We start from the raw sequence: 12,333 nt of genomic DNA, 5'->3' as shown, positions 1-12,333 counted from the left end.
TGAAGGTCACCAGGAGAGAAGCCAGACTACTGAATATTTCCTACCCAGCACAATAAAAAAACATGTTTTTGAGGCACTGAAATGAATGCTCAGGCGAGAGAATACTCTCTGAAACAATTATATGGTGTAGTGCAGCCGTTTAGGATTAGGATGAACTATAATGTATGCAATTACTTTTTTATTTTTTAATTATATTTGTAATATTTTTTTCATATTTATTATTTGTTTTTCTCATATAAATCAAACCAGGGTTTATTCCGGCTCAGAATCAGGTAAAACCATTGTATTAATAAAAGTATCTGTTTGGTGTGACCTTGTCCACAATTATTTGGAAAGGTCAGATATTGGCTGTTTTGCAGCCTGTGAATTACTGACAATACTGGCTGAGACAGTGGGAGACTCATATTGTGCAACTTGCCTGTGACTGCTCATTTGAGGATGTTTTGGTCTCATCCTCTGCCACTGCACCACTACATTAGGCCCTAAATCAATCAATCGATCAGTCACTTTATTTGTACAGCACCTCTTTTCCAGGTTAATGCAAATTGAAGTGCCTTACAAATGACTGACACGCTGAGAGTAAAAGAAATCAAATATGAACTCAATTTGAGACTCATGCAGAAATGATGAAATGTAATAAATGTGAAGTAATGAAAAATAAATAAAAAATAAAAATAAAAATAAAAACTAGAAAACATAAAGACAATGACAAATAAAATATAAAAGAGGAAGTAAAACAAAGTGGGGACAGCCAAGTGCAGAAAAGAGAATTTGCATGTCTACATCTGTGGATCGGAACTTTAAAGACATGCATACACACTTGCGTTGTCATTGCCATTTTTAGGCTTTACTCTTTTTAGGCATCACCCTGGTCAGCTTCTAAATAGTGAATGAGAGGAGAAGCAACAGGACAGGAAGACATTTCACAGTGCCCTGCATGAGATACCTTCGTAAGACCAACAACTTAATTTAAGCTTTTCAAACTAACAGTATTTAGCAACATCCACCCTTTTCGTTAATTGTTCTATTTTTTTTCTTTTTAAGTGCATTGATTGATTTGTTTTTCTCATCAACAACTACCTCTCCGATTACATGGGGGCAGCTGAGGGGGGCAATCATTAAAAATCCATTGTTTGAGAGAACCAGCAACATCAAAAGCTTGGCAAGACTGCCGGCCTCTTTCCCAACGAGCGCAATTAATGCTCCCAGTGGCTCCTAATAATAACATGGTGGTGTGAAGCAAATGAGAGAGAAAGATTCAGAGAGAATCAGATCTTCAGTATGAGACCAAAGAGAGACGGAGAGTGAAATGGCTCTTTATGGATTCCGCCCTAATTGCCTTATTATGAGTGATTCACAGCAGCCTTTTGGGAAACATCCTCCTGTGGTGCTTTAGAGCGACCAGAGCTTGATTGCTCAAGAGGACAAGAACCAGAGTTGACGTCAGCCCCAGACTACTGCATTGTCTGCCCTGCACTTTCCGAAGTTGTGCTCTAGGTTACGTTTTTTTTATTTATTTGAAATTAAATGAGAGAGAATGATCTCCGTAGGTAATACGAAACTACATGTAAAATATCTTTGTTTGCTGTGCTGTCACGTAGAACAGTCAGAATTTACACAGGAAATGTACAACATTTTAAACGGTAGTTTTTATTGTAAATCTGTCACAGGAAATTCTACACAGCAATTCTGTTTGTCTAAGAGCATTTGCAACTAAAGAAAAACTCGCAATGTTAAACCAGAAGTCAATTATACTTACATGCAATTAATAACACAAACTGCTGTTTTGGCAGCAACCGTACAGCCAGATAACTGAGCACCTTCACACGGACGATTTCTCAGAAATATTAATGAACAACTTGGCATGAGTCATGATAAACCACCTGAAGTAGGCACACCATTTCTTTTCAGACTAAAGTGTCGCGCTGTCACGCTAATGTACATAAATATGCAAAACAAATGAAGTCAGTGAAAAAGTTATGCATTGTGATGCTCACGTTAAAACTTTCAACTGTGAGGTTTCAATTTTCAAACCGTAACATGTCCAGAGATAGCAGACATAGTAAGGGATAAACACAGCTTTCTAATAAGGCATATTTTAAGGTTTTTGTTTCTTTTGTTTCTTGTTTGCTTTGATTTCTAATCAGTAACGTGGTCGGATGTTTCTGGGGGTTCAAATATACAGTATGTATACAGATGTATGGTACACAGCTAAATGGAAGCTTAAAAGTTGTTCTTACTAATGGCCAATTGCGGAGCTTCAGTATGTGTCAACATAACCAGACTCGCGCCTACAGGCAAACCGAGATAAGCTAAACGGGTATCATACTAACATTATGTAAGCAGGGCTAAGCTGCAGGTGGTCCAACATCAGATATCAAGTCACATAGCTAACACAGCTTTGGCCGTGCTATACTGGTGATCCAACATCAGCTGACATGGAACAAAGCTAATGGCTATACAAGCAAATGACCCCTAATAGAGGCTGTATTTAGTGAGCCAGTGGTGCACAGATTATGACCAGAGCTTTCCTGTTCTCAAAAGAATCAAGACAAGGAATAGAGAACAGAGAAAGATAAGCAGACAGAAACGCTAGGATTTCTTCTATGCTGCCCTTTTTCTTTTCAACATCTTCCTACCTTCCTTCCATCCATCTGGCTGCCAGTCACCTAGGCTTAGACATCCTGTCAGAGGTGAGAAAACCACGGCTGGAGGAATAGGTAGGGATGAGATGAGTAGCCAGTCCTCTTCATTTATTCATCCCCACCATCATTCCACCATCGTACGAAACAAAACAACAGTGAGACATGGAGCACCAGCACAAAGGTTATTAAAGGCAAGGAAAGCTTTGCCCCTGAGGGGAAGCGTAAACAAGAGGTTTAATAATGGATGACAGGGAGGAACATGACAAAGTCAATTCGGTCTTTTGAGCAGCACTCAGTGAAATGTTTCACTGTCAGCCAAATTCCCCACAATAGTTACAGAAGACACAGATACAAGGGCTTGCTTCCGTTTCGTGTCATCCACCCTTGTAATTCCCAGCTGTCAGGAAATACTAACACTCTTGCTAAAGCGGATGTGTCACTATCTACCAATTATTCCAGTCATTTGTGCTCATCGCTTGCTATATCCCTGCAGTTCAGCCTCGGGTGTTATTTACTTTTTTTTTAAGAATTTCCCCTCCGACCTGCAGTGAACCTCATAAAGCACCGTGTTAATTCAGCCAATTAAGTTTCGTTCCCCGTTCTGCACACCAATCCCACCGGCACAAGTAATCACCTTCACCGATCAGCCGCAACATTAACACCAGTTACCAGTTTCACTGTAAATGGCTGAACGGACATAAAGTCTTTAATTTCCGATGACAGGAAAACAAAGAAAAGCAGCAAATCATTACATTTGATACGCTTAAACCAGTGAGCATTTGTTTTTGTCTTCAAATAAAAATTGTCTTCTCTATAATCAAGTGATTGATTAATCAACTAATTTTTGGGCTAGTAATCACAGACTCCTTTGTGTATAAGATAAACACCCTAACTCTCCCCTCTCACAACGTATCTGGTCCAGTATATTTTCCAATGACATGGCGTCAACAGACACACCAGCACCCACTCTTCATTTCACCCATCCAACAATTATCTCATCACTTAGACTCGGCTCACTTCACCCGTACCTTTTCACCACCCCCCCCCCTTGTCCTGCTCCAACACAAAACAAACACCCACCTCCTTCTCCGCCCCATATCTGGTTAAGAGAGTGGTGTGCAGCGCCTGACCCTCCCGCTGCTGATGTTGATGTTTATGGAAGATTGGGTGAACAGGCAGAGCAGATAGGAGGGTCCCCATGGTGTGGAAGCCTGCGCTGGCTGCACTGATGCTCACTGAAGCTAGCAGCTTAAACAAAGTCACCCGAGACTACTGCTCTATATACCACCATATTTTTCAGCTTCATTTTATGTTTTGAACTATTAAATAAATAAAAATAAATACTCTGAAATGGTTTTAAATAGTCAACTATTAAACCAATCTTCGGAGAATGTATAGAATGCAAGAAAGAGCCAGAAAAAAAGCCTTTTGTTAAATGAAAAAATGTGCAATAGTAAAGCAAAGTGAAGTAAATTCACTGTTTGTGTGAGATGCAGATAAAGATGGGATGAAAGGATACAGTCTGACGCACACAGTGAATCAAGGCTCAGTCAAGACAGAAGAAGAGTCGTAGAGGAGGAGAAGCTGAAACATTCAGAATATTTTATTTTCAGACACAGAGGTGGTGCAAATAGATGGCACATAAGCACAGACACATGGCACAAATAGGAGGCAGCTGCAAAACATTATGGTCTAGTGGTGTGAAATCTGCGATAAGAAAAAAGGATATGCCTGAAAATTTAGAGAAGAGAAAAACACAATATTAAATGGTTTCCTAGCCCAAATTATGAGGCTTATATTCCACAAATTGTAATTACATTTCCATCATGGTTATTTTTTGGTTCCTCCAAAAGTATAATTTGTTTTTTAACACTTTTGTGTTTTCATGCCACAAAGCAGTTAAGTCACCCGCTGAGGGTTTGATGGTTGCGCCACATCCTCTAAAAACTATAGTTCAGTGTATTTCTACATCAGAAAACTGTGTTTGAACCCAGCGACTACTTTAATCAACAGTAAAGATGAATTTGTTTTTATTCTTAGCAGTTGACAATGGATAAGCATCTGTATAAGTGTGTGTTTGCATTTCAAAATGTTTTCGAAGACGTTGTGTGTGAAGAGTGAACCTTGCTGGTGTACCGGTTATGTTGCGAACACGCCAGGTCTGGAGACACTTGATTTACTCTAAGGACTCGTATTGCATAGGCACACACAAAAGGTAGGTACCCACACCTGCAAACAGAAGACATATGTACAGACTGAGGCAAAGTGAGCACTGCCCTGCTTAGAGGTTGTCTAATTAATGATAGGCCCACTGCATAAGATACACTACTACGTTTTGTGTCTTCACAGAGGAGCTACAAATGGAAATGAAGAGGATCGTTATGCGTAATGCACAATTATTGCAAGCATTCTGTTGCAATTATGCAGAAAACCTATTGAAACAAAGCTGAGGTGTGCCCGAGGACAAAGACGTATAGAATGTGGGGCAGTGGGATATTATTCATCCCCCTCCTGCTATTCAGTCTCACACTATTACTTGTATGTATGATCTTCTTCCGTAATTCGGATGCACTCTAACCTGGTATTCTTTGATTGACTGAAATTGTTTCACAGAACCAGCACCAACTGAAAACTTTTGAATCAATATTTAAAGAGTTACATTTCGACTAGAAGACACTTTGTGATTACACAGCCCCAGGTGACGCCATATTATTTGTTTTTCAGTGGCTTTTACAGTTTACATTACATTTCTTACTTCAATCACACCAAAATAAGTGGAACAGTAGGTGAGCACTACATTCATCATAAAAGCCTCATTTCACTGAAACTGCTCTTTAAGTGAAGTAATTATACGACATAATGTGAATGATGAGCTGCGACCACAGAAATCATATATTAAAACGGCAACCATTCTCGTATTTCTCGTTACGTGCGGCTATCAGTGTTTTGGTTGCTGCTAGGCCAGCTCATGTCTGTTTGTATATATATATATATATATATATATATATATATAGATATACAGCTCTGGAAAAAAATTAAGAGACCACTGCAAATTTTTCTGAAATCAGCATCTCTACATGTATGACAGCCAGTCCATTCCAGTGTCTGTTAAATTCCAGCACAAGCTCACCTCATTCTACTTAATGAGGTACTGATTAGGTGATCACCTGCACCAAATCTTATCAAACGAGGAAAAGTATAAAAACCAATGCTGTGGTCATCACTATCATCTTGCAATCGGACCAGCTGGATGGCAAAAACAGTGCTAGTAGTACCTCAAAAGTAATCGGAATCCAAAAAAAACACTACTTACCATGCCAAAAGAAAAGTTTTGAGTGAGGAAAAGAGAGGTTCAATTCTGGCTCTACTGGCAGAGGGATACAATGAGCGTCAGGTTGCCTCCATCCTTAAAATTTCTAAGACGGCGGTTCATAAGAACAAGGTCAAGCAGCAGACATTGGGGACATAAAGCTACAGACCGGCAGAGGGCGAAAACAACTCTCTTGAATTTTTTGCACCAGGAGTGGCATAAAGTCACCCAACAGCAATGTGAGAGACTGGCGGAGAGCATGCCAAGACGCATGAAAGCTGTGATTGAAAATCAGGGTTATTCCACCAAATATTGATTTCTGAACTCTTCCTTAGTTAAAACATTAGTATTCTGTTGTTTAAAAATAAATATGAACTTTTTTTCTTTGCATTATTTGAGGTCTGAAAACTCTCCATCTTTTTTTTGTTATTTTGACCATTTGTCATGTTCTGCCAATAAATGCTCTAATGCTTTTTATTTGGAATTTGGGAGAAATGTCAGTAGTTTATAGAATAAAACAAAAATGTTCATTTTTACTCAAACACATACCTATAAATAGTAAAATCAGAGAAACTGATAAATTTGCAGTGGTCTCTTAATTTTTTCCAGAGCTGTATATATACCTTGTATATACCTTGACAAAGAAATTTCATTGGGGAGACATCTACTAGTAAGTAACACAACAAAGCCATTACAACCACTATTATCTTTTTTACTGTCATTAAAGGTATTTCAGTGAGACAGAATGATGGCTTGAATCTGGTCCATTAGAACCATAGTAATTTTTAATAGGAATAGCGCCATAATTTCTACTAAGTAGGGTCATGTTTATCACAGACTCTCAAAAATACGAGAGCAACCCACATTTTTTATTGAAAATTACAAGATGTACAGAACATTTCATAAACACCACAAAATGGTGATCTATTGTCTCAAGGCGTCTTGATACTTAATGTTTATTGCTCCATCATAAATGTTAATTCACATTTGATAATTTTATTTGTACTATTTTAGCTTGAATGTAAGTGTGGTATGTTGGAACACTGATTGAGGTGCCCAGATGGTGCAGCGGGGAAAAAGTACTCCAAGATGTGGGTTCACTACCCAACAGAAATGCTTCCAGTGTGGCCCCATCAATCAAAATAGGCAGTGTTAGTGAGTGGGAAGCCAGTGAGGGATCACATAATTTTAACAGCAGCAAGAACTTCAGTGAAGAGGGGACAGGAAAAAAAGAGAAGGGGATATAGCACACATACTTTTTAATATTGCTTGAGGTAACTTCATTTGGTTTAAGCTACAGTTTGGTCACTCGGGATACATTGTGCATTTGAAGTAACAAATGGTAGGGGTGCATAATGTTACTTTAAAACAGGTTATGTTATGTACATGGTGCATTATTTCTATAAAGAGATAAATGTTGTATTGGTTTCATTTTGTCACTTTATTTTGAAAATGTTACCAAATAAACAAAAATGACGGTGTACAACATTTTCTGATGAATTATTTAAATTCACACGGGGAAAGGAGTAATATATTTTCATGTAAACACTCACAGGAGTCTATTCTCTGCAACATCTGTCCAGCAATTAATAACAGTTTGGGTGTACACACACACACACACACACACACACACACACACACACACACACACACACACACACCACCCCACACTGCTGCATTGATTGGGACTGTGCCAAATGGATAACAGACAAAGGCAATAGTCTGAGATCAAGCTTTAAGAATAGCAGTGGTTAGGCTGTGGGTTCAACTGAGTGGTGTTTGTGCTGTGCGGTTGGGGAAACAGTGAATCAGATTGGAGGAACATTTTTATTCCTGAGGAGGAGCAGGAGAAGACGGGGTGAGCCACTGCCACGGACCCTTCTGTATCCCAGCTGTCACAGACCAGCAGCAGTGATTAATGAGATGGGGGTGTGCAAATGTGCTTCAAAGACAAATGTGTGTTTTGATATACAGTGTGAGCGTATGTATGCAAGTGGAGGAACTATATTAGATAAATGTACGTGAAATACATAGTTAAAGTGACTGTAATGAATATTTTAGCATTAGCAATGGATCACGACTACTTGTACAACATGCAAAAGGTGTTGCTCACATGTCGAACCCACAGTTAATTATAACCTGACTGTTGAGTTTTCCTCCGCTCAGCTTCTTTCAGCATCTCATCATCTCTCATCTCTTTGTTCCGGTTTTCTGGCCCAGAACTTTACTGATGTCCGACTTTCACTGCTGTCATCAGCGTGAAACCCAACGTACGCCGCCTGCCCAGCACTAAACGACAGACAGACAAAGGCAACGACTAGCGAAGCAGCCACATATTTCCCTGCTCATCAAGACCAAAAGAGCTAAAAGTTGAGTAAATATTGGACTTACATTTGCCAGGTCACCGGAAATATGCCTTCAAATGAATGCTAATGTTACTCTGTCTGCTGGGTGTGTAACATGGCAACGTTTTGCTAACAAGTTATCTAAGAAGCCGATAACATATCATAGTTGTGTTTGCAGCTTGTTTGTGCGCCCCCACGAGGCCAGAAAATACGTTATTGTGTTACCATTTTGAAATATGTATTTGGTATATTTGGAAAAACATATATTCCTTGGCCAGAAATATCTCCCATCCCGCCTCAAACGCTAAAAAAAAAAAAGAATTGTTCTCTGGGCTGGAATCAGGCAGACTTCTGCTAAGACTGAGGAAGTTGGTTTTGTTGGTTAGGATGTGATTGCTGATCCTTCAGTATCTATAAAAAAATATAAGACAAATGAATTAACTGTAGCTGGTCTTGGTATCAGAAATATAAACATCTCTCTTAATTTCCCCTCTTTTCTGTTTTGCCATACTACCTGATCACCAACTGCTGTGTTTGATGAGCTCCATGCCTCAAGCATGCAAAGCAGTGATTATCTACAACTTCTATATTTGATATATTGTTTTATGGTCTTTGTACAGAATAATTTATGGTACTTGTCGTCACTGATAAAGATACTGATTTGGGCACATAGTGATGTGTTTCAAACCCTGAGAATATTCCTGCCGGTGCTATTTGTCCAAGCCCAGGTAATATTTATCAAATGCTTATACTGTATACAGGTACAATATTCATGTCCTTTGTACCCTTGCTGCTTCGGCTGATGTATTGTACAATCCAGAGACCTTATTCCGCTGATGAAGGACTTGGTGTCTTCGTGACTAGCAATCACACCGGAAGAATAGAGAGAGCATAGATCTAAAATATGGAGTTGAGATTTGCGAACCAATGTTCTTCTCATCATCAAATGTAGCAGGTCGCTCTCTGATCATATGAGACATGCATTTTAGTTTAGTATTCATATAGCTATTTTTATCATTGTGTTTTTCACGATATGTTTTTTGACTAAGCCTCACGTAGTATTATGAAACTTACACACATTCATTTACATGCAATATTTAAACGTAGAGACGCTGAGGAATGATTTTCCCTGTGTGTGTAATTACTGCCAGCGTCCCTGCTTAGCTTTCAAATGGTTTGATTTACATGTACACTTTACTGTGCTGGGCTGCCAAATTACCTGCTGGGGGTAGTTTATTGGTACTTCAACAATCATTTTCACCAGCCTACTGCATTTTCCTGCTATTAATATAGCATCAGTCATGCCTCACATTCATTCTTATCATCTTGCTATTTTCTTGCCTGTGCTGCAAACCATCTACAAAGAGCAAATGTGAGCATAGTGGAAAAGGAAAGAGGATCAGACACACAAGTACAAAACACAGGGTGTGTGTTTATGTTCTACACTAGGAATCTTGGCCTCACTGCAGATATTTTCACACAGTTGAATCACGTAGGCCTTACTCGCCTCTATCCACTATCACAGGCTTAGGAAAAAAATACTGTAGAAAGCATTTTATTTTCAGTGTGTACCAATACAATCTGATCATTCAGGGAAACATTCACCAAACAGTTTTTCCCTCTACAAAGCAATCGCTTCTAATGTCGCAATTGCCACTCAGTGTCTATATATAATATAATAATACATATGATAATATTAATGTCTAATATATATATAATATTATATGCATTATATTTATTTCAGCTCCTACGAAAGTGCAAAACGTCGTGCTTGCAATTCAACACTCATGTCAACAGCATTGACGTCTCAGTCATCATCATCAAACTTAAGATAATCAGTGATTGTGTTTCTAGCCCTCACATAGAAACTGACGTTACAATATGCTTAACAATAAAAGATAAACAGAGAACAGAGGAGAATGTAAACACAAGGGAATAGAATTATGCTTAAAATGTAAATTAAAGGAATAATGAACCAAACCTGCTGAAGGAATTCATTAAAACAGAGTTTATGAATGAGTTTCCACTTTCGGTACATGAGCACTACTGGTTGATGAGGGTGGACCAGAATGAGCCCAAACTTGTTTTCAGGAACTGCGAAGTGGAAATCTAAACACACTTGTTATAAATACAGAAGTCTGACTGGCAATCTTTTGGCCAAGGCTCCATCGGAGATGGTCTATCTGTGTAGCTGCTGCTTCTTGTTCCTGTTTTCCTACATTCATCTCTTTGTCTCTGCCTTTCTTTCCCTTTTGCCCTGTTCACTCATTGCTTACTCTCCATCTCACCTGTCTTCCCCCTCATCTTCTGTTCCATTCCTCCCACTCTCACTATCCATCTCCATCGTTACCTTTATCTCCCTCGCACTCTGTCTGTTCTATTTTTCACTCAAATAATGGTCCAATGGCTGGGAGCCCTCTGCAGCTGAGGCTTGGCAGACACCTCTCATATTGTATAAATCCACCAGGCCTTTATCCCTTTGCCTTTTCCCCTCATGCAGCCGGAGGATGCTATCTCACAGAGGGATGGTCGCATTCCAGTGGGACTCTGTAAGTGTGAGTGACAGCTTTGGACCCGTAGTTTCCACTTTGATGGGATGCAAGAGACTGTGACCCTCTCAGTCCAAGTGTCAGTACTATATAGATACAGGATGTTTTAAGAAAAAGTTAGGAGTAGGAGAAGAAAGTAGCACTTTTCTTCCATTTTTGAAAAATGGAAAAACATCAATGTCTCAGACAGTTTTTACTGAGCTTTCAGACTCAACGTGTGTGTATGTATGTGTGTGTGTGTGTGTGTGTGTGTGTGTGTGTGTGTGTGTGTGTGTGTGTAATCTTGTTGGACTCCATTGGATTCAGATCGTGAGTACACAGAAAAACTAAAGAATAATGTCAGCCAATATGCAGTTTCCTCTTCCTCCGCCTTGTTTTTTGTTTTGATTAATTTGATCATTTTATTTCTAAAGACCTGGCAACCACCAGCAGCCCGTCACCTTTATGGACTTTTCATGGAACGAGTAGGAGTAGTTCACATTGATCTTTAGCAACCGATCGGTAGTGGGTGTGCACTGATAGCTGGCACCACAGTTTGTCTTCATCTGTGACTGCAATGGCAAAAGAGTAGGAGGCACACTGGATCCACTCCATGTCCCCTTATTGACCTTTAGTCTGTCGATGAAAATGTTCCTTGTTGCTTAATGCACCTTGGCGGAGTTTAAATGTACCTTTTATAATGTCAGCTTTTCCAGGATTCTTATTTCGTCCGTAAGAATAGATATAGTGCCCTTTTGCCTCTCTGCTGTATGTATTCACTTTTAAATGATCAGCAAAAGGGAGAGAACGCCCTCTATTGCAAAAGCAAAAGGGGTCATTCAATGTATCTGAGCTTTACCCAAAGCACCCCTCACAAACTAAAACACAATCGTAACAACCTTCCTTTTCTTTAAGTGCACCTGCATGACAAGCATTACAAACTGGGTCAAACAGTTAGCCATAGCTTGACAGAGACACACCCTAATCACCTGTTTGCATATCATTGCTTCGATCTGCTCCACCAATCCTCAGAACTCTCTTTGAAAAAAGTGGCAAAGAAAAAGCTCAATTTTACTTCCACAGCAGATACAGTATTACGACTTGTCAAAGCGCGAAAAGTACTGTTAAAGGAAAATTCCAGTTTATTTCAACTTGGGGTATTTTCAGTAATGTGGCTATTTTTGCTTTATGGGTTGTGCTAACTTTGCACTTGCTGCTTCCATTGTTGAGATTCGGGAAACAAGGACTCGCAAAAAACAGCGAGTACTGGGGCAACCGGCACAAGCGTCCTAAAGCTTTCGAGATAAACCTTTCAAACGTTTGTCTCTGAGTTTGATCAAAAGTAAACACAGAGTGTAGCCGATAGGAACACGGGTGTAATTAATGCTATTAACTACACTTGTGTTTCACCTACTACGACATTTCAAAGTGTCTGCTATTGTGCCACATCAGCAAAGTTCTTCAACAATGCCAGGGTAGCTGTCATTACACACCACCTATTAAGC

Source organism: Xiphias gladius, chromosome 9 (assembly GCF_016859285.1).
Source record: "Xiphias gladius isolate SHS-SW01 ecotype Sanya breed wild chromosome 9, ASM1685928v1, whole genome shotgun sequence".
Taxonomy (NCBI): Eukaryota; Metazoa; Chordata; class Actinopteri; order Istiophoriformes; family Xiphiidae; genus Xiphias; species Xiphias gladius.
The sequence above is the reverse complement of the archived record's forward strand: the minus strand, read 5'-3'. Positions refer to the sequence as shown.